Source organism: Panthera pardus, unplaced genomic scaffold (genome assembly GCF_024362965.1).
Source record: "Panthera pardus isolate Hobbes unplaced genomic scaffold, ASM2436296v1 HiC_scaffold_10, whole genome shotgun sequence".
In the NCBI taxonomy this organism is placed as follows: domain Eukaryota; kingdom Metazoa; phylum Chordata; class Mammalia; order Carnivora; family Felidae; genus Panthera; species Panthera pardus.
In genome coordinates, this window is record NW_026526655.1 from 100,236,784 (window position 1) to 100,259,295 (window position 22,512).

Here is a 22,512-nt window from a genome sequence, read left to right on the forward strand (position 1 = left end):
ATCAAGAGGATATACCAGAAATACCCCAAAAGAAGAGCACAAATAAAACAGGATTTGAAAGCTTGTCTTTCCTTATTTAGTATTTAATGTTATTATATTAATCAGAGATTAAAAACCACATTAAGCAAATGAAACCAAAATCCTCTATAAACAACCAACCTCTACAGAATGACCCTGATAAATCTTGAGACTCTTGAGACCACAGTGGCTTCCTGCAGCTAATTCCACCCTAAGTGGTTAGAATCACCTTAAAAACAATGTCCCCAAATGCTCTCCCTGAGAAGGAAAACAAACACATTTTAAAATCGTTCTCAGGAAGTTTTATAGGAAAGAGAAAACGTGTGTGTTTCTATCAATGAAGATTGACTTTTGTATATTAAAATTCTCATATGGCTTCTGTAACAAATACCCTCAACTCTGATCTTCATGCATTCATACGTGTTCATTCTTGGCTAGAGTCCCTCAACATTTAATAAACATCTGTTTTGTTCTAGGCATCATCCTGAGCATAGGGAAATACAGCACTGAAAAAACACGGTTCTATGATTTGCAATTGATCACAAGTTATTAGGGAAGATAGACAAGAAAACTAACAAGTTTGAAACAGGTAAGCACTATCAAGGCTTATGGATATGATGCTATAAAAGCCCAGTGAAGAAGTATTTAAATCAAACATAGGTGTGTGTGTGTGTGTGTGTGTGTGTGTGTGTGTCTAAGGAAGATTATCAAGGAATTAAATATTGAAGAGGAATAGGAGAGAACCATATGTGCTATTGTTGGGGGTTATGGGATTCATTGCAAACAAAGACAATAGCTGGTCCAAAGGCAGGGGAAAATGTGATGTTTGGAAAGCCACAAATAACTTGCACTGCTCCATCTGCCAAAAGGGTATTCAGATTTACATCTCTAGTTAAATAAAATCATACATTTCATTAATTTTACAGCCCTGCTCCTGTCTTTGGATTTTTTCATAGCTTGGTTCAGTTTTGTTTGTTTCTCTTTTGAGATAAAAGCTGATTGACCTTTGAGAAAGAGAAAGGGATATTTATATGCATTGGCAATCGACCTGTCTCAAAGTCAAAACTGCACAGAGGTTATCTTACAGAGCTTCACAAATTTAGTTAGCGCATTGTTTACTGTAGTAACATTTCTACTTTGCCTGAAGCATTTTCACATTGCCTGACCTTTCTATAACACTTTAATATTCATATTTGGCTGCTGAACTATCACAGTTCTGTAGAGTTTTAAAGCTGCTAATCTGATCATTCCTCTCTATTCTTCTCACCTTCTTCATTTAGCCACTCCACTGACAGCAAAAGAAGAAACAGATTTAATTTGAATTTTGTATAATTCAAGACTGATGACCCAACAGAATATTCAGGGCATGCCTTCCTTTCAACATGAATATCGTGAGTAAAGAAATTCAAATGAATACAGTAATTCATAGTATGGACTCAATTACATCCATCAACAATTGTTGCTTACTTTCAACCTTATGCAGGCAATGCACTAGTTGCTGAGGCCAATAAATTCATGTCCATCTGATTAAAAATATAAAGCATAGAGAGGGGTGCCTGGGTGGCTTAGTTGGTTAAGCGGCTGATGTAGGCTCAGGTCATGATTTCACGGTTTGTGAGTTCAAGCCCCGCGTCGGGCTCTGTGCTTATAGCTCAGAGCCTAGAGCCTGCTTTGAATTCTGTCTCCCTCTCTCTGCCCCTGCCCTGCTCGCACTCTGTCTCTGTCTCTCAAAAAGTGAATAAACATTTAAAAATGTTTAAAAATATAAAACATATAAATTAATTCGTTATTCTATTCATTCACCCAACAAACATTTCCAGAGTGCATACCCTGTGTTACACAGTAGCAATACAACAGTGAACAGGACAGACATTACCTTCAAGGAGCTTGCACGTGTTTGTATGGGGGATGCTGACAGGTAAAAAGAAAATTGTAATACACTATGACAATTCTTAGTATTAAAAATAAGCACAGGGTCACCAAAAACAAGCTTGGAAGCTCAAGAAAAGCCCTCTAAAGAATGTGACCTCTTAGCTGGTATCTGAGGAATGAAGTGGCTTCCTAGCCTACGAAGGAAGAAAATAGTGTTTCCATGTTAGTTGTATCCCCTAAAATTAATTTTTGAAGCTTTAATCTCCAAATATGAGTGTATTAGGAAATAGGGCATTTACAGAGATAATTACATTTAAAGGGGGCCATTTAGAGTAGGCCCTAATCCAACATGACTGGTATCCTTTTAAGAAAAGAAAACACAGAGACACTACCAGCACATTCACTGAGGAAAGGCCATGTGAGGACACAGGGGGCAGCCATCTACAAACCAAGGGGAGAGGCATCAGGGGAAACCATGGCTGCCTACACCATAATCTTGGACATCCAGCTTATCGAACTGTGGGAATATGCAATTCTGCACTTTAAACCACACAGTCTGTGGTTCTTTGTTATGGCAGGCCTAATCAAATATTACACAGGCATTGGGAACAGCATGTTCAAAGACCCAGAGATAAGTTAGAACTTAGCATGATGCAGGGCCTGAAAATAGGGATTATAGCTACATGTGTTATGAACTCCTAAACAATGTGTGTGTGTGTGTGTGTGTGTGTGTGTGTGTGTGTGTGTGTAAAATCATGAGGCCCAATCAACAAAGAATTGTGCTTGGAGGATTAGAGATGGAATCAGTCGGACAAAGAGAATGATGGCAAACCTGGGCTCCCAGCGGCCACTGGAGCAGAAGTAAGAGAATATCGGCACTGGAATCAATGCTGCAAATGACCAGGAGCTAGGAAGCAGAGAAGTGACCAAACAGGAAACCAAGGGGTGCCATGAAGTGGAGATGCATTTCCTGCTATGGATGGGTTCTCAGGACAATGCTGACAGCCCCGTGGACCAAGATATAGCAGGAAGATAAAAAACCAAAACCCAATTATTTGAGGGCCTGGAGCTCCATGAAAGTGCCCAGGAAATGGCAGTGTTTCAGGTCTTCCAGTGAACCCTCCCCTGATTCTCTGTAACCTCTTCACAGGAGCGTCCTCCAGGGCCCAGTTATTGCTTCTCTTGCCTTCACTTTCCATACTCATTCCCTCGAGATCATCACATATCACCCACGCACCCATGACTCCCAAATATATAACTCAAGTCTAGACATTTCTGTATAACTCCAGACCTACCTATCCAACTGCATGTCTGATATTTCCACCTAGATGTCTAATAGGCATCTTTTATTTAGCACACCCTAAGCCTCATGTGGGATGTCCACCCCATCCCCCAAATCCTGCTGCAAGCCCAGTCACCCTCCCTACCCTCGATATCACTTTGTTACTTACAGAAGTTCAAACCAGAAGCCTCACGTTGTCCTGGAGTTTTACCTTTCTCTCACACCCCAAATCTAGACTATCAGGAAATTCTGGGGGTCTCTACCTTTAAAACATATCTGTTTTAGAGATAAGAACCCCCCATATCTCAGTAGTTCCACTCCTTTCCCCAAACTGAACCCACAGAATCCCTCATTGGATTATTGCAGCTTCTTCCTCACTGGCCTTCCTGGTTTTATCCTTGCCGTCCCTGTGTTTACCAGAATCACCTTTTTGAAAGTTAAATCAAGTTTCTAAACCCTAGCACTATTGACACATGGAACGAGTTGCTACTTTGTTGTGTGGGGGGGGGGGTGTCGGGGCACAGGGGCGGGGGATGTCCTGTCTACTCCAGGATATTAATTTAGCAGCATCCCTGGCCTCTACCCACTAGTGCCAATAGCATCTCTCTTCACCCTTGTGACAATAAAAAATGTCCCCAGATATTACCAAATGTCCCCTTGTGGGCAAAATTGTTCTTGGTTGTGAACTACTGAGATAAATCAAATCATAAGATTAAGAAAAAATCAGGATAAAAGCTGTAGTCCTCATAAGGGATTATACAGCCCTCCGTTGTCTGCTGCACCCCCATCCCTTTTACCTTTCTTGGCTCATCTCTCACTTTTGCTCCAAACCTACTGGGCCTCTTACTGTTCTGTTCCATGAAATCCAGGCCTGCTCCTGCCCCAGGGTCTTTGCCAAGTACAGCTCGCCTCTGACCTCTTTCAAGTCTTGGCTTAATTACAAATGAGGCCTACCTGATCACCCAATATGAAATCACAATCTAGTAGGATGGCCGTTACGGCGCTGACATCTACTGTTCTCTCCTAATTTTGCTATCATGTATCGCTTTCTAACATATATAATTTACTAATTCAATCATTAGTTATTTACAGAAGATCTGCTTTCTAGTAGACACTGGTTTATGCTTCTGAGGTTTAAGAGTAAATAAAACATAGATCCCAGATTCTAGCTGGGGGAAACAGATGTTAAACAAATCAACAAATAAAAGAAGTAGTATGTCAGAAGGTGCTAAATGCTTTTGAAAGCCAGAAGGCAGGCAAGGGGATGACAGTTTTAGAATTGCAGCGGTAGGGCATTGCAATTTTAAGTAAGATAGTGAGGGAGGCCTCACTGAGGCTGTGATATTTGAAAGATCATCAGACTTTGTTATTTTTCTAAGATATTGTCTGTCCTTCTCCATGAGCTTCATGAGGTCAAGAAATTTTTTTTCTGATTTTGATTCCCAAGACCACTCTGCCAACTTGAAGAGAGACTGACATCTGGTAGGTGCTCAATAGATAGTTCTTGAACTTTTCTTGGCTCAGAGAAAATTATTTGTGTTATGAAGTCTTTACAGTTTTGTTTTAATGGTGTAGAGGGGAAAAGGTTCAACTTGCAAACATGTCATTCATTTCTTGCATGAGTTTGTTATGGCCGTAACACAGATGGTTGGCCTTGGATGAACTTTAATGTCTGCATGGAAAGAGAACAGCAACATAAAATAATGTGGTAACTATTTTACAAACGGTGCACGCAGCGTTTTCAAGGCACAGAGATGACAGAATCCAGTTCAGGTGGTCGGAGAAAATACCTAAAACGTGCCTTGAAGGAAAGGTAGGCTCCAGTAGGGTAAAAAAAGTCAGGCAGGAGACCATTCCAAAGATAAAGAGCATAGTGAACCAGATGTTACCAGAGCTCTGCTCTGAAATTGTGTCCATGACATTAACCAACCTCTTGCCTCTTTAGCTTATGACTTGTATGACTACAGTGACCGTGGGTATGGATGTTATTACTAAGGGGACTATATTTTAATAATTGTTAACAGGACAGTGAGAATGATTTTAGACTGTTATAGGCAAACCTTATTTATGTAATTATAAACCTTGCCTTGTACCCCCTCCCATCATTGTTTCTTCTTTGATATGTTCTCCATTGTGTATGTGCCCTTGTGTTGGTTTCTAGCTCAGGGGCAAAGAGGTGAACCTCTGCCTCTGCCCAGTCCTCACTCCTCATCATTCCAGTGATGGGGGACAGAGCCAGCACTCCTGTGTTAGCTGTTAGCTCAAAAGAATGGCAAAGTGACATATTTTGGGGTGGTATATTCTGACCCCCTTTATAAGAATCAGTGGGAATAGATGAATTATTTTCTGAACAATAGTGAGAGTCCAATGCAGTAGATCTAGTTCCCACAAGGAGGCATAGGAGCAAGAGGAAAGAATGTGGGGTTTGAGCCAAACTAAGTACTGACATGTGAGCAAAGCTTTGTTAGGACTAAATTAAAAAGTGAATCTACAGGAGCCTCAGCCCATGACTCCTAGCAGACCAGCACTTACTCCAGTTCCTGTGGCAGCAGGAGGGAAGACCAGGTGCCAGGGATTCCAGGGTGAATTCCAAGCAGAACTTTCCAGATAGTACAAGCCTACATTTCCTACTCTTTCAGGAAAGGCTCCCACTGTCTCCCAAATGCATTGCTCTCTCTTTTTTTTGGGGGGGGGGGGGAGGGGGCGTTGTTTTTGCTGCCTTTTGGGCTTGAAACATCCTCACCAACTCCTTATAACATAAATTTCTTTTTTTTAAGTTTATTTACTAGTTATTTTGAGAGAGCAAGAGAGAGGGTGAGTGGGGGAGGGGCAGAGAGAGAATCCCAATCAGGCTCTGCACCATCAGCACAGAGTCTGATGCAGGGCCCAAACTCACAAACCCTGAGATCATGACCTGAGCCAAAGTCAGACTCTCAACCACCTGACTAACCCAGGCGCCCTCATAACATAAATTTCAAGATGAAGTCAAAATGTCACTTCCTCAGTTAAGGCCTTTTTAACTTCCCCCAGTGAGTTTACCCATAACATTTGTACACTCTCTATTATGACATCAGCACCCAATTAATAGAGTATGGGTATGATCTTGGACCTCGCATATACCTCCACGAAATGCCTCATTATTTCTAGGAACTCCCCCCTCTTCCTTTCTCTCCCTGTCACTCTCCCGTGCCCATCCTCTCGCCTAAAGGACACTTTTATTACACTTTTAAATTGCACTTTTTTCATTGCACCTTTATGGTTTTGATCCAAAGTATTAAAGACATAGGGAATACTGATTTGTTTGACTTCCCTTGTCCAATGTTTGCCTTCTGACGTCCCTCCATCACTCCATCTTCTCCCCCAACATTTCTCGAACACAAAGTTCTGGCACCACTCCACATAACTCCGTCAGCCAGCCCCAGCTCTTCTCTGTAGTTCTTCATGCTAAAAAGGCAAACACAGAATCCTAGCTGGATGGTGGCAACAACAGACACCTAGGAGGCAGATGGTTTCCAAAGGGAAGGGAAATTAAGGAGCAGAAACATTTTATTTTCTAACTTCCAAGATAAAGCTAAAAACCTGTGGAAGTCAAGCAAATGAGATAAAATTGTGCCTGACTAGAGCCTCCCCAAACAGCTTTTGAAGAGATTCAGTGTATTTGGGTAAAAGCTTGTAGGGTTTAACAGCCTTTCAGAGCGTGGGCCTGGCGAAGCTGATGCCATCGGTGTGTGATTAGGTAAGCTGCTTTGAAGTACACACCGTCCGTTAGAGCGAACTGAATGCCCCCACTGGTTTAATGAGTCATTTTCTTCAAACGATGTTTGTAATTGTTTCGCCTCCATTGCAGATTTTTGCCAATAAACTGTCTCAGGCCATAACAGAGATTCGTATTGTGTGATTTTTAGGAATCATCACTCACGTGATGTGAGCTTGTTCAAATTCTACTTCTTATGTGGGTATGGAGTTTACATGCAAGAATTTTAGTGCATGGAAAGTCTTGGTGGTGGAGTCACAGTAACTTTTTGTAAATAACCCAAAATCAAATTCTCTGGAGTTTCTTTTACCTGTCTTCCAAAGGAGAAGTGATTTCAGTGCCGTTAATGATGGTAATAATGTCACATGGAATAATCCTTGATGAAAAACACTCAAATATTTATAGAGGCATATTTGCAACATTTGCCATGCTAAATTATGACTAGGCCAACAGATTTGTGGTTTTAGAGTTTACAGGGCTTTGTGTTAAAATTTCCAATACATCTACTTGCAAATAGTGTGCTATAACTTTGCTGTGACCCTCTTTTGCTCATTAAATTCTAAGTACTCTGAGGACTAAGGGAATATCTATCTGAAGTTCCTCTCCTGTGCAGTACAATACTATGTGTAGAACTTTAGCTGAAAAGACTTCATTATTGAAAAACCAGTAAATAATTGTTGCACAGGTTGATAAGACCTATACTGGTAAGTACACATAATGGAAGGAATGTAGGAAAAGGCATGACTGGATGGAGGAGAAAGGGTGAGAATGGACAGGGAACAAATAAATAATTTTCACCAGAATATTTGAGGGGAGAACTGGATCTTCCAAGATATAAAGAAGAAAGAAGAGTTTTCTTGGATACCTGAATGGCAACAACAGGGCTTGGAGGTGTAAAAAGATTTGGTAAGTTGAGGATTCAAAATTAATGGGCAAACAGAAGGGAAGTGAGGCATGAGTAGAGACATCATACATTTGGGCCAAGTTGTGTGACCTCTCTGAATAAGCCAAGGAGTTTGTTGTTTTTCTGCAGATAAGTCCGGAGAAGAATTCTAATCAGCAGAAAGTTCATAGTATCTGATTTGCCTTAAATAGTAATGATATCCCAATGTATACCAAATCCCATGATGGATAAAAGGTTTATTTTAATCACAGAATAGGAAGTAAGAGCCAAAATCACTGGGCTTTTATTGCTGCAGTCTTTTCTTGCATATCTTCCAAAAGATAGATAGTATTGTTCTTTTTAATTCATCAAAGATTTGTAAAAGATGCATTTACTTATGAAGCAGCCATCGTGTGCTGGATTCAGGTGAGGAAAGGCAATTAATAATTGAACTGACAAAACCAAACCACACTGAGATATTATATGCTGGAGGCTAATTTAATGTTATATGTCAATTATATCTGATTTTAAAAATGCCAAAAGTAATATGGAGATACTTTATTGAGGATAACAGCAACTAAGCAGAGTAAAGCATATAGATATATAAAGTCTGTGATTTAGAGACACATGATATAAAGCAAAATATATCCCTCATGGACTTAAACAAATATAGCCAGAGGTTAGGTGCTCCTTAGTGGCATTTGAGAATTTATCTAACAGTGGTTCTCACTCTTTTTTCTTTCTTCCCTCCATCCTCTCTTCCTTCCTTCCTCCCTTCCTTCCTTCTTTCCTCCCTCCCTCCCTGTCTCCCTCCCTTCCTTCCTTCCTTTCTGCCTCCCTCCTTCTTCTTTCCTTCCCTCCCTCCCTTCCTCCCTTCCTCCCTTCCTTCCTTCCTTCCTTCCTTCCTTCCTTCCTTCCTTCTTCCCTTCCTTCCTTCCTTCCTTCCTTCCTTCCTTCCTTCCTTTATATTTTTGGCAGTTGGATATCAGATCAAATGCTGTCCAGTAATATCACAAATGCTATCACCAAATAGGAAATCTAGATTGGTCGTTAAAAAATTGTCCAGTTGTGACATTTGGTGGTGGGGAGCACAACCTTGCCAAAGCCCATCTATTTGCCTCATTCAGCCCCCTATAGCCCAGATATACAAATGATGGAACCCAGATGTTCAATGGGAAGAAGACAGGTGGTCAGTCCTACAGTACTGAGATTCCATTTGCATGTTTTTTATATCATGTTTTTATTATGTACAATCTTACCATGATTCATTAGCCTGGATTTTGCTTCACATAACCCGCATAGACCCTTGATGTTTGTAACTCCCTTGGCTTTCAGTTTTATAGTACTCTGAAAGTCAATTCTGAAGCGACGTCATGTTGTTAGTCAGTGTATTTCTTCCCAGGGATGCTAGCACAGCTGAGATAGTCTAATGTCCAGGGGCAATGTTAGCAGTTCTCACTGACTGTGTTGTTCAGTGCAGGAGTTGCCATGAGCCCACTTCATGAGTTTCTCACTCCAATCTATTATTGCAGTAATTGTTTAGAGTCATTGCTAAAGACACTGTATTGTAAGAACCTGAACATATTGGGCAAAAGCTTCTATCTCAACACAAGTATTGAAGAGAGTTTGTCCACAGGTTCAAATCAATTTTACTTAGAGACTTAAAGAGAAAGGGTTGGGTAGATTGAAAAGAGGAAAGCACTTACAAGCAGACTAATGTATAATTTGTCTATGTTCAGTACAATCCTCCCCACCAGCATCAGCATCATCATCAATATTAACATATTTAACTATATTAGTACTCAGATACAAATTAAAACAAAAATAAGATCCCATTCAGCAAAAGTTTAGAGAATAATATTGCTCAGTATTCTATGAATTCAGAAAATATGTACTTCTGCCATACAGGAGAAAGGGTAAAATTGGAAATCCTATAGAAAAAAACAAAAAGATAGCAAGGGTGTAATAAGAACGGTAAAATGTTCATACCCTTTGAGCCAATGATGTTATTTGTAGGAGATCTCAAAAAACAGTTATATTGTAATATGGAATTGTTACATATATAAAAGGATCATTCTAGTATCACTGATATTATGGGGGAAAATAACATAATTCAAATGCTTAACAGTAAAGGATTGATTAAATAAATTATAAACCCAAAAGACAAATATTAACATGATAAAATTCCTGTGATTATAACATATATAAAAAGATATAGCATGCTACATACATTTAAAATGTGTCTATGTGTGCAGAAGTGTTGATCTGGAAAGTAATGCCCCACAATATTAACAGTGGCTGTCTTTTGGATAGTAGGATTATGGGTGATTTTTTTCCCCTCCTTTAATCATTCCAGATGGCCCAAATTCTACAGTGACCGTGAACTGCTTCATTTGGAAAACAAGAAAAGGTAATGAAAAATTTTAAAAGACTCTTAAAAGATATTTGTATAGGTATCTGAACCACTTCCTAGCTGACTGCTGTCTAAATAGTAACGCCTGGCTTGGTCAACACAAAAGAATGGGCTCACTCAAGAGTAATTCTGTAACAAGGCTTATAGGAGTCTGCACTTTACATCTGTTTCTCACATAAACTGGGGGGTATTGAAAGGCAAGTATCTACTCACACAGGGATAGTAGACAATCCTTAAAGCCTTTTGTAAGCTTTTAGGCTTCAGGAATCTCGCTCCTCTGGCACTCTGAGAATCCTGAAGCTTGTGATGTGGGGGCTGAGGGTGGGTAATTTTTAAAGCTCTTCAGATATTTTGAATGTGCAGCCCGAGTTGTTAATTTTGGATATAGACAAGGCTGCTCAAAGTGCGGTGCTGGCCCTAAATGGTTCCTTGCAGTCCACAGCAAGGTTCATTCATAAATTAAGAATGAAATGAGTTCTGAAATTGAGAATAAGCATTTAGAAATGTTTATAGCAATATGACATTGCTGTGACAGTCAAGTGAGTGATTAGGGAATACTGCACATTAAACAAGGTATAGACCAGTCTGGGTGCTTTTGGGGGTCACTTGATGAATCACGTGACCTGCATATCTGTCATGTGCAAATGCCACTATCGGTTCCTGATGAAGTGAAAAAAAAAGACAAAAACTAAAAACTGGTCCATCAGGATGCAAAGTTTAATGTGCCTAACTTCTCAGCTACATTCTAAGTCATTGAATATACCCACAGAATATACACCTACAGCAGGCACTCCAAATGTTTCTTAAGTTGTAATGAATGATGGTTTAATGTTGCTTCCATTTAAGAAATTAATTGAATTTTAACTGAGGCCATTAGTGTCATGGTGTCTGTACAATGAAATACTTTACTTGGGATAGTGGAGGTTTCTAATACTGTGGTTAGACTGGCTTGAGATATATTTTGCAGCAGAGCAGGCTTTTTAGCGCTCTTTAAATGATCCTATGTCTCTTCTTTTACCCAGTTGACCTACTTGTAACAGCTCTTACTGGCCCAGATCTACTCTCTCTCTTGCAATGAGAAACTGTGTCAATTACATTGGTGGCACCCTTAAGACTACGGCTCACTTGCCTCAACCTTGTGGAGATTATACGTAGACCTACACTTAGCTCTGCCTAACCAAAACTCTCCTCTCTCTCACTTTTTGGGCATTTGAGGATGAAAGATATTTACCAAACACTAAAAACTAAGTGGCACATTTTGCAGAAAAATTGTCTTCTGTTCCAACCTGAGAAGCTTGTGCAGAGCTAAGATAACACTGTCATAGAAATCCAAGACTGAGCCTTCATGAACTGCTTTTGGAGTTTACCAAAGCTAAAATTGTCCTCAATTATCAACTTAGGTCAGACACAATAATTGGCTCCATAGTTATAACTTGATGGATGTGGGCAAGGGTAGTTGTCTTTGTCAGCAAAGACAACAAAGATTAGTTTTATGAAATAGTTTGAAAGAGCTAAAGAAAGGAACAACTTGTTATAATTAAATTTTCTTGAAATACTATTAACAGATAAACAAGTGAAAGGTGTTTCACATGGTTGGATGCTGTTAGCAAAGACAGAGAGGTGGGGAAGGTGAATGGTTTAGTTAAGAAATTCTGGATAAAGTCTGGCTGAAACAGGGCTTTTAGGTTCCTTGAGAAATGTGTTGTGAGATAACTTAAAAAAATAGGCTCTTCTAAAATGTGAAAGAAAAAAATATTCTAACACTTGTTAAAATGGTAAAGAAGACTTTATGGAAGACTGTTTCAATAGGTATTAAGACTATTGCAGTAAGGGAGACAGATCGAACTCAACTCCAAATGCAACAAGAACAAATGGGGATTTACAGCCAACGAGCAGAGTGAGGGGGTCATTGGATAGAAAATTACTAAGAGAAGACATCAGGGGTAGGGACTACTTCTTGCTAGACCAACCTAACAGGATTCTCGCTGAAGACAAGCCATGGGGATCACAAATCAAATGTAGAGGATGAGGAATTTAATCACATATCTAGAGTGATCAGATATCAAGGAATGGGGGAGGGGGGCATTCTCACTAAAATGACTTTGCAGGATTTTTTTCTAACAGTGGGCTAGGCAAGTGGAGAAGAAGGCCCAAGACAGCACCTACTCAAAATGAGGACTCCAAGGGACTGTCTAAGGTTTGGTCAAGGTGATACCCTTTATAAGAGACACATGAAATATGCAAATATGTGTATATGTATATATTTAAATAAACTCTTTAAAATAGACATGGTTTTTATAGAAAATGTAGGAAATGTAGGACACTTAGGAAAGAAATATCCATTATCTCCCCACCCAAAGACAACATTTTTTTCACACTCATTGTATTTCTTTCTAGTATTTTATTTTATTTTTTTATTTTTTAATATTTATTTCTGAGAGAGAGAGAGCAGGGGAGGGATAGAGAGAGAGGAAGTCATTGAATCCAATTCAGGCTCCAAGCTGTCAGCACAGACCCTGACTTAAGTCTCGATGTCAGGGAACCATGACATCATGACCTGAGCCGAAACCAAGAGTCTTACACTTAAATGACTGAGCCACCCAGGCGCCCCTCCTTCCGGTACTGTAATGTGAGTATAGCTTTAAAAGCACAATGATAATAAACCACTATGAAAAACAGAATATTAGGAAGAGAACTGTTTTTTTAAAGGCCAAAGAATGTGTGCAGGCATTATTTGAGACTCAGTTAAAACTCTCAACTCTTTGTACAAGAATCTTTACACAAATCTTTATACAGGATTCTTCCTCTTCCCCACCCCCCAATGGCATCTTGTAGATGGAATTGTTGATTTGAGGGCAATTGTCTCCTATGAATTTTACCAATGTGTGACAATTACCCAAGTTCCTGGGCTAAGAAGCAGCCCTGCTGTGAAAATTTATAGTGCTCAATAGTCCTCAAAATTTCTCATTTGTTACCCAGGGTGAGATGGAGAGGTAGCCAGTGGGGGTGAGGGGTGGCGGGGAGAGGCTTTGGAGGACAGAAAGGAGAGCAGGAGGATTCTGCACTTCAATTTGAAGCCTGCAAAACAGAAGAGCATGGTTTAGGTTTTTGGCAAGGATGAGTCATCTTTCTGATGTGGTTTTTGCCTGGCAGCTATACTGAGCCTCTTTAATTTGGGATCTATTACAACTGCTTCCTCAGCTGTCATGTGAAGATAATGATACCTGCTCTCCCAATTCGCAGGGATTTTGCCGTGATAACATCATATCATTGATTTTCAAAGAGCTAGAAAAGCTGCAAGTATTATAAACATACATGAGCTATCGTTTGGGTAATTTATAGAGAAGTTGGCAATTTTTTTTTCAGTAAAGTGTCGGATAGTAAACATTTTAGGCTTTGCGATCATTTTGTCTCTTTGTCGGCCGTTCCACTGTGGGAAAACAGCCACAGACCAGGAGGAAACGAATGCGCGTGGCTGCTCCAATATAACTGTATTGATGAATACTGAAATTTGAGTTTCATTTTCACATTCCTTGTACATGGCATTATTTGCTTATCACGTCTTATTTCCTTTGCCATGTTTTGAGCTGCGAGAGGGCAGAGCCCAGCTATGCTCTGGTGCTAGGCAGATGCTGAATAAATATTGAACAACAGATCAAAAGCACTAGTTTTGTTTCAGATGAAGAACCATAGAAAAGAAAGGTAGCATGTAGGAGTCTTGCTTCTTTGTTAACATAAGAAATTCACGCTGAGTCATTAGTGAAGGACTTGGGATGCCTGCATGCCTCCACTTTTTTTTTTTTAACAGAGAAACAATCTCTCTTAAGATCACAGCGATAACCAGTAGGCACTGGAGAACCGGAGTGGCCAGGAGGGATGACTTAGGTCTCCAGGAGAGCAAGCAATCAATTTCAAGAAAAATAGTTTTATTACAGGCACAGAGCTGCTGAGGAATTTCAATTCCCTGGTGCTCCCTGAGGCCGGCCACAGGGTCTCAGGGCTGGGCAAGTCCATGTTGGCCTGCACAATGAACCGTTTCCTGGGATGCAAAGTAACAAGGCTCCTCAGGGAATGAAGGAGGGCAGTAAATCCCTTTTTTGGAGGAATCTTGAAATAATCTTCTCTCTAAAGAGCTGGGATACGTGTGACTTACTTGACAGAAAAATGTGAGCAGACAAAGCAGGATGTGAGGAAGCAACACTGTTTACTTCCTGGACTTCCCATCAGTCAGCAGGCAGGTGGTTTCCCATTAGACCAATAAATGGCATCTAACCTCTTTACTCCATCCCCTGTCTTGGCAGGAACGTAGCAGGCCAAGGGGTAGAACATCAGGCCAGTGGAAATGACTGGAACTTTGACCATCCGAAACTCATTCTTGGAGGAGGCCTTACTGTATTTGCAGTGGAAGGAAGATTCATTTCTGGTGACACTGAACTCTGACTCCTCCTCCAATCTGACAAGCAGTTTCTCCTGGATCAAACTTCGGTCAACTTCCTCTGAATGCTCTTCCTAACTAGGCCTCAACTTTTGCACTTCCAGATCTGTCTTTGCATTGCCCAGTTTTTGTAAGAGCCCTGCTAGGTTGATGTAGACAGAAAGCTCCGCTCTCCATATCTGATCACCCTCCTTATCTGATTGCGTTTCTCATCCTCCCCTGTCCCCCAAGTCATGTCTTGATCATCCTGGTCTGTCTTCACCAAGTACCTGGCTAGGTCAGTTTAAGAATCCCCTGTTAACCCTAATGTTCCTCTTAGAACCTTTTCTTGTTCTGTTCACAACTGAGCCCAATCTCTCTCCCCTACTGTAAATCCCCCTGGCTGTGGTCCCTATACCTATTGTGATAATTCTCAATAAACTCCGCCTTACTATTTTAACAAGGGTCATGAGTAATTTTTTCTTTTCTTTGTTTTTTTTTTAATTGTTTACTTATTTATTTTGAGAGACAGAGAAATAGAGAGAGAGAATCCTAAGCAGTCTCCATGCTGTCAGCAGAGCCAACATGGGGCTTGATCCCACCAACACTGAGATCATGACCTGAGCCGAAATGGAGATTTGGAGGCTTAACTGACTGAGCCACCCAGGTGCACCAAGAGGAATTTTTTCTTTAACAAATCCTCCTGCCAAGGATGTTCATGATTTAGGAACTGTGTCTTAAGGATGTCCAGGAAACAATTCACTGTCATTGCAACTCTGTCCGGTGGAGGTGGAGAGGTAAGCAGACTGCTCCCATAGACTGCTGGTCTTTCTTTTGAAGGATATGCTTGATATTCTGGCTGTAGCAAATACCAATCTCTCTTGAAGGGTGGAGGAGGCACACAGGGAATTGAGCCAAATGTCTAAAATTGACCTTCTTGCAAGGTCTACTGAATTTCTTCCTCTTCTCTTCTTCCTCCCCCTTCTTCTTATTCCGTAACTCTATTGCATTTCCATTCATCATTAATGACCTTCTAGTACATTGATCTTAACAATTAATATTAAAGTGCTCTTCTGGCTCCAAATTAAATAGAACTTATGACATACCTCTCTCCCCCACTAAAACAAACAAACAAACAAACATCTCCCAAAACTTCCTGTTTCTTTTCTGACTGATATGCATTTAGGCAGTTTCCTTAAAGGTTTCCATATTTCAGCCACTTTGCAATTTTCCTGGATATCAACTGTCTTACCTACATGAATAAAGTTGTCAGTAGAAAGAATAATCCAAAACAGAGGGTCATTTTAGAACCTTACTTAGTGTTTGGATTTGGAATGCAGTGTCCTATCTGGATGCTGCCTTAGATTCCACCCCCTACCCCAAATGTTGTGTGTTTCAGACAAATGCACAACCACTGACAGTGAGTAGCGAGAGATTTCGGTGGGAAATGAACTCTTATTACCAAAAAAAAAAAAAAAAAAAAAAAAAAAAAAAATTCCCCAAAGTGGATCATTTTCAGACAGAAATAGAAAAGAAGTCACTAGAAAGGATGAGTTTTGTCCCCTAAGTAGCTTATCTTTCAGATCTGAGGCTATAGAATTAACTGCTTAGCAATTTAATGAGCATTCAGGCTGCTTTGACTGCAGAAAAACTCATTCACATGGTATTTTGCTAAAAGAGGTTCTGTTGGAATTGGAAGCTTTTGTATGTTAAAAAAAATCTATGAGAGAAAGTTTTTATGTGCCAATGAATTTGCTGAAACCTCTGTGGCCTGGACAAAGGAATGCCCTTAGAGGGCAATATTAAATTCAACCCTGGATACTCTGAAGGTTTTCCGTGTTTTATTGATCCCAGCAAGACAGGGGTTATTGAGGTTGGGATGAGGTTCATATCATATTATCTTTTCCAACAACTCTCCAGAGGGCCATGAAAGTCTTGGCCATGACATTTTTTCCCCTACTCTCTGGTATTAGTTCTTGGGAGTGGGGTGGTTGAGACCCTTATGGAGTATCAAGAAAACATTTGTTGTCATGAAACATTGTAACACTGTGCCTGAAAAATCTCAGTGAAGTGTTTAAAAAAACGTTCTGAAAAGGTTTTGCTCTGGCAGAAATAAAAGCTTTTTAAGAATCAGTTATTTAAAAAAAAAAAAAACACAAAACTCCTCTAACCAGGAAATCTTGGTTAAGAACAGATTTAATATGAAGGTTGCTAGAGGGTACATCAAATTTTAAGGGCAGTGAGTGATATTTAATTATGTACAACAGGTAGCAGACAAGTAAGAGCAGAAGGTGTTCCATAATGCTTCTGGATTTTGAAAGGGCTAAATCTCATCTCAAAAAGGAAAATGATTCACAGATGAAGTCATGGGTGTTTTTATTTCTAACAGAAATAAACACCATTTATCTAACGCGTCTCTGCCTCCACTACCGGCTTGTTTTCTTTTGTCTGCTATTTAAATGTGTCACTCATTCTTGCTCTTCTTCTCATTGAAACTTCTGCTCATTGAACTTCTAAACTGAAATCTGCAGCCTTTTTTTCCTAAGAGAATTCATGGAGGACTTCACAACATAAGTCACACTGAGCCACAGACATGCGTAATGCTCTGCTCACCACCATTTCTAGTCAGGCAACGACATGGGGCCTCACGCTCTATGTGCTCACACTAGTGGTTATTCACCACTTCAACCTTCCTAGAATTTTCCCGAATTCTTTTCCAACTAACAGCACCACAAAGCATCCACCTGTCCTTGCTTCATATCCCAAGTCATCACTGGCTTTGCTCCATGTATCTGGTTGTTTCTGTTTATGTTACATTTAAACACCTGTCAAATCTATACCTTGCCCCATATCTGTGTACTGTTATTCCCTGTACTCAGAACACTGCCTTCTCTCACTCACACTATGGTAATCACTTCCCAACAGATTCTTCTGCTAATGGAATTGACCTCTCCCTTATAAACCAGCTGCCAAGTTAACCATCAGTTGATCTTTCTAAAGAAGAAATGGATTGCCTCATTTCTAGGCTTCACAGCCATCTCTGGCTCAGTGCTGCTAAAGGTCTGAGTTCAAACGCCTCACCCTGGCATGTGGGGACAGACTTGTGACTCTGACACTGGCATGCTTTAAGTAAGTGCAGCCCATCTGAGAAACTTTGCCTCATTTTGTGCCTCTGTTCTGTTCCAAGTCTCTTGACGTCATGAATACTCGCACTGATCACACTTGATGTAATAGTTTCACGTATGGGATTCCCACCTGAATGTAAACTTCTCAAAGACAGGGAATGGTTTAGTCATCTTTGCATTTCCAGTGAATCGCAGATTCCTGCATATAGTAACCACTTACTTAAATGAATAAATGTATGCAATTCTGCATGAATTCCTCTATATTCCTTTATGTTCTCTTGTTATATGACAAGAAATGCACATTCAAACGTTAGAGGGATAACTGTAAAAAATATATATATTGGTAGATGTTTTATTTTATTTTATTTAAAAAAATTTTTTTTTACGTTTATTCATTTTTGAAAGACAGAGGGAGACAGAGCACAACCAGGGGTGGGGCGGAGAGCGGGGACTGGGGATGCAGAATCTGAAGCAGGCTCTAGGCTCTGAGGGTCAGCACAGAGCCTGACCCGAGGCTCGAACTCACGAACCGCGAGATCATGACCTGAGTGCAAGACGGATGCTCAACTGACTGAGCCACCCAGGCGCCCCAATGTTTTATTTTTTTAATGTTTATTTTTGAGAGGGAAAGAGAGAAACAGAGTGTTAGTGGGCAAGGGGGAGAGAGAGGGAGACACAGAATCCGAAGCAGGTTCCAGGCTCTCAGCTTTGAGCACGGAAACTCGAACTCATGAACTGCAAGATCATGACCGAGCTGAAGTCAGGTGCTTAACTGACTGAGCCATGCAGGTGCCCCTATTAGTAGGTATTTTAATCCCCAAAGAAGTTGAAGGGAAAGAAGAGGCGCAGTCTTTGTATCACCTATGTAATCAGTATTATGCCTTCTACCTTTTGCACATATTATATTATCATTTTATCTTAGTATTAATATATTATATCTTTACACATATGCCTTTTATTTTTTATATGTATTATTATATTACTAATTACAGCTTGTCAGAACAGTATTGTTATACCTCTTGTATTTCTGTTTATTTATATTCCTGTTTATTTTAAAAATATACTTATCCTTATTAATTTTAATTAAAACAGAAAACCAAAATGGTCCAAAATTTTATCACTCAGATTATTTAGACACACACACACACACACACACACTAAGAGGGGGTATCTGGGTGGTTAAATTATATATGATTTTATGTATATACAATTTTATATAAACACATACGCACATATGTATACACAGTCCAATTACTCAAATTACTAACCCAGATTGTCTCCCTAAGGTAACTGCTGGTAACAGTTTCTTTTGATTCTTTCCCAAATTCCTTTCTGAAATTGTTTTATGCTTATACAAGCATGACTATATTTATAATATTCATGTATAATTTATATATAAACTATTGGTATGTTTAATTTATAATCATAATATATAACTATATATGTCATATATATAATTTATACCATGAAGGTGATTATCATTCTGTCCAAGGCTTTTGACATTTAATAACAACATTCAAACTTTTATTTTCTATCTCATTTTCTGAATGGCTACATATGATTTCTTCATATCTTTTCAAATACACTCTCTATTTATTAGTTTTTAAATTTAAAGAATGGCCCAAAAATGCTTTAATGAATGCTCTTGTAATCATCTACAAAACATCATTTGTTGCCAATATTTTGCTACTATCAAACAATGCTATAATGAGCATTCTGGTATAAAGACCTTTGTAAAGGTTTGTCAATACATCTGCAGGGTCAATTTCTTGTAGTGGGATTGCTAAATAAAAGGATCATGCCTTTTAAAATGCAATTAATGTTGACAAATAAAATGAGCAAATGCACCCTTCTCAAGGAGAGTGCCCCTGTCATCATGCTTATGACTGATATTTAAGGACAGAGATTCTGAAAGAAGATTCTGACATCTGCTCCAAGCCCTGCTCGGTTTCCCAAACTGTGCTTGTCTCCATAGTGTAAGCGTTATGATTAAAAGAATGCCTTGTTGTTGCCTATATTTTACAGGCATGTAGTGCCTATTAACCTCCATTGAATTTTTGACCCCATTGGATTTCTACAATAACCAATGAAATTTGGAATCTGAGTGATAAATTGAATTGAATTAATTGAATTGAGGGCACCTACCCTACCCTCTGCTGCCATTGCCTTCCGCTCTTTCCCTATTCAGGATTCATCCTCTGACAGTCCATGTAATTGTTAGCATAAAACCTTCTCATCCAGCTTCTGATTTGTAAAATGAGGAGGGAAAACAGAGATTGAATTTGATGAAATCTATGGTAACTTGCAGCTTCATTTTTTTTTTTTTTTTATTCTATTCACTTAGGGCAGGAATTAAGAAGTAGAATCCCACTCACTTTTTTTAAGTACTACCACCAATGAGTATATTGGGTTGTGAACACTGTGTGTGCATGTGTGTTTGCACACACATATGCATTGAACTGTATGTGTGCATGTGTGTGTGCTCATGTGCCCTTGCACACACATGTGCATGTGTAAAAACAAAGATGGGGGAAGAAAGGGCAGAAAACTTATAAGTGTTTTAAAATTAAATGTTACTGGGGTGCCTGGATGGCTCAGTTGGTTAAGTGTCTGAATCTTGTTTTCGGGTCAGATCATGATCTCACAGTTCATGAGTGTGAGCCCCACATCAGACTCTGCGCTGACAATGCAGAGCCTGCTTGAGATTCTGTCTCTCCCTCCCTCTCTCTCTCTGCCCTTCTGTGAGCTCTCTCTCTCTCAAAAATAAATACGTACACATTAAAAAAAAGAAATGTATTCTCTTTGGTATTCTATTTGGTTGAAATACAAGAAGTTTATAACTAAGGGACACTTTGCAGGGAATTTTTGTTAACTGAGCTCCCTTTGCAGGATTTTGAGTTTAAATTTCCAGCCACCAGAGCAAAGGGCTCCATTACAAACCCAGGGCTTGCTTCAGTGATGCAGAAGCAAACAAGATTCCCTGTTAAATCAAGCACAGTAAAACACAGAAAACACAATGAAAATCACAATAGCTAAAGATTAGTAAGAATTACCAAATTCGCCCTGGCCTTTTGACTTCTTTAAAGTTTGCTCTCTATGCATCCTCATTAGCCTGATTATTGTTGAAGTTAGATATTTTCCTACGTTTCCATCTTCCTTCACATTTGTAAAAAGAAATTGAGACCATGGTGACTCCACCAGAGTCTCCACTGACTTGTTACTTCACTGGGTGACCTTAGGTTGGGCACTTGAATATGTCAGTTTCTTTACATGTAAACTGAGGATGAAGGAAACTATAAATATCACACTTACTGTACCCTCTGAGTAGACAAAAACGACAATGTGAGGAAAGCAGCGAGTCCTAAATACATGCTATTCATTGCTGTCTGCCATGCTATTTCAGCTGTATAGAACTGGGAAGGGTTATAAGCAAGCACAAAGGACTTGGTTTTAGAATTGTATCTATTGCTTTCTTAAGTCCAAAGTAGATAAATAAATGCTATTATTAGTTCTTATTTTGCATTCTATTTCCAAGAGTCTAATAATATCTATCTTGATGTTTATTCTTATTTTCAGTAAATAAGAGTGAAGTTGAGGGTCTGCATTCTGTGCACTGTGCTGCGTGTATGAGATCATCAGCCAAGGCATCTTTATACTCATAGTCTAGCTTCTACCTCCCGTCCTTGCCCTTTTGTTTCTGTTTCCTTCTGTGAATGGCTTCTCTGAAAGCTGAATCTACCCTTCTACCTGTCACTCAGGACTTCTCCAGTTATCCACATCATCAACCATCTTCAGTCCAACCAGAATTCATTTCCAGACACATATGTATTTGGTTATGTCATTCTTCTTGTGTGTTTTCATGGAAGCTTTTCTTCATTTTCTGAAATATAAACCCCTACTCTTTATTGTGACTATCAAAATTCTTTATAATATCACTCCAAATTCACTTTTACATAATTTTTCAAATAAACTGTTAGAGTCAAAACCATCAGTAAATTCCTTGATTTTTTTTAATTATGAAGAGGAAGAGAATGAAAACTTAATAAAATTTAAACAAAAAAGAAAAAAATACCTTCATCAGCAAAGATTTAACTCCTTTCAAACTGAGGTGTACATCTAATGTTTTTTTCGGGAAGCTTGATACCTTGTTAAATGTAATATGGGTCAGTGAGGGATGAACTTGCATTTCTTCCATGAATTCCTTCCAAACATTAGTTCTATCTGACCAAGATGGATTTGTTCTCTTTACAAAATGAAACAATCGCATTATGCCCATTCATTAAAAGGTTGACTTTTAATAGGTTTGGCCAGATGTGGGGGCCCGCCCAGTCTAGATAATAACACACTGTTCATTTCTTCAACTAGTAGTTATCATTTCAGAGGCAATTCATCGTTTTAAATAATGAGGTAACTCTTGGTGAGAATCACAAAAGCAATTCTTGCCAGCTGGCATTTGTCAGTGAGTAATATATCACCAAAGGGACTGGACGCTTTTGATGGGTGAAGCCAATACATCATCCAGATGAAATGCTGTGATGATATATGGAAGAAGATCAGGATGTCCAAGAAAGGGATTGGATCTTTTCTTTTTTCAGATGGAGAAAAGAAGAAACGGAGGGAGGAAAATCTCTTAAATTTATAAAAGTAACAAAAACCCCTGAGGATCCTTAAATTACAGCTGTGTCATTCGTGAAGTGTAATAAGGATGGTCAAAGGAATGAGGCAATTTTTCTTCAAAAAGAATAAAAGAA

The 22,512-nt window shown here is 39.4% G+C and overlaps 1 long non-coding RNA gene across 1 annotated transcript in view; it reads left to right on the forward strand.

The window, feature by feature from the left end:
- Positions 1–495: 495 nt before the first annotated feature.
- The window catches only part of LOC109278749 (uncharacterized), a 66,196-nt gene continuing 44,179 nt past the window's right edge, over positions 496–22,512 (forward strand). Inside the window, exons 1-2 of the long non-coding RNA XR_002085819.2 lie at positions 496–607; positions 1,299–1,409. This is a non-coding gene — a long non-coding RNA (uncharacterized LOC109278749). The remainder of the gene's footprint in view (positions 608–1,298; positions 1,410–22,512) is intronic.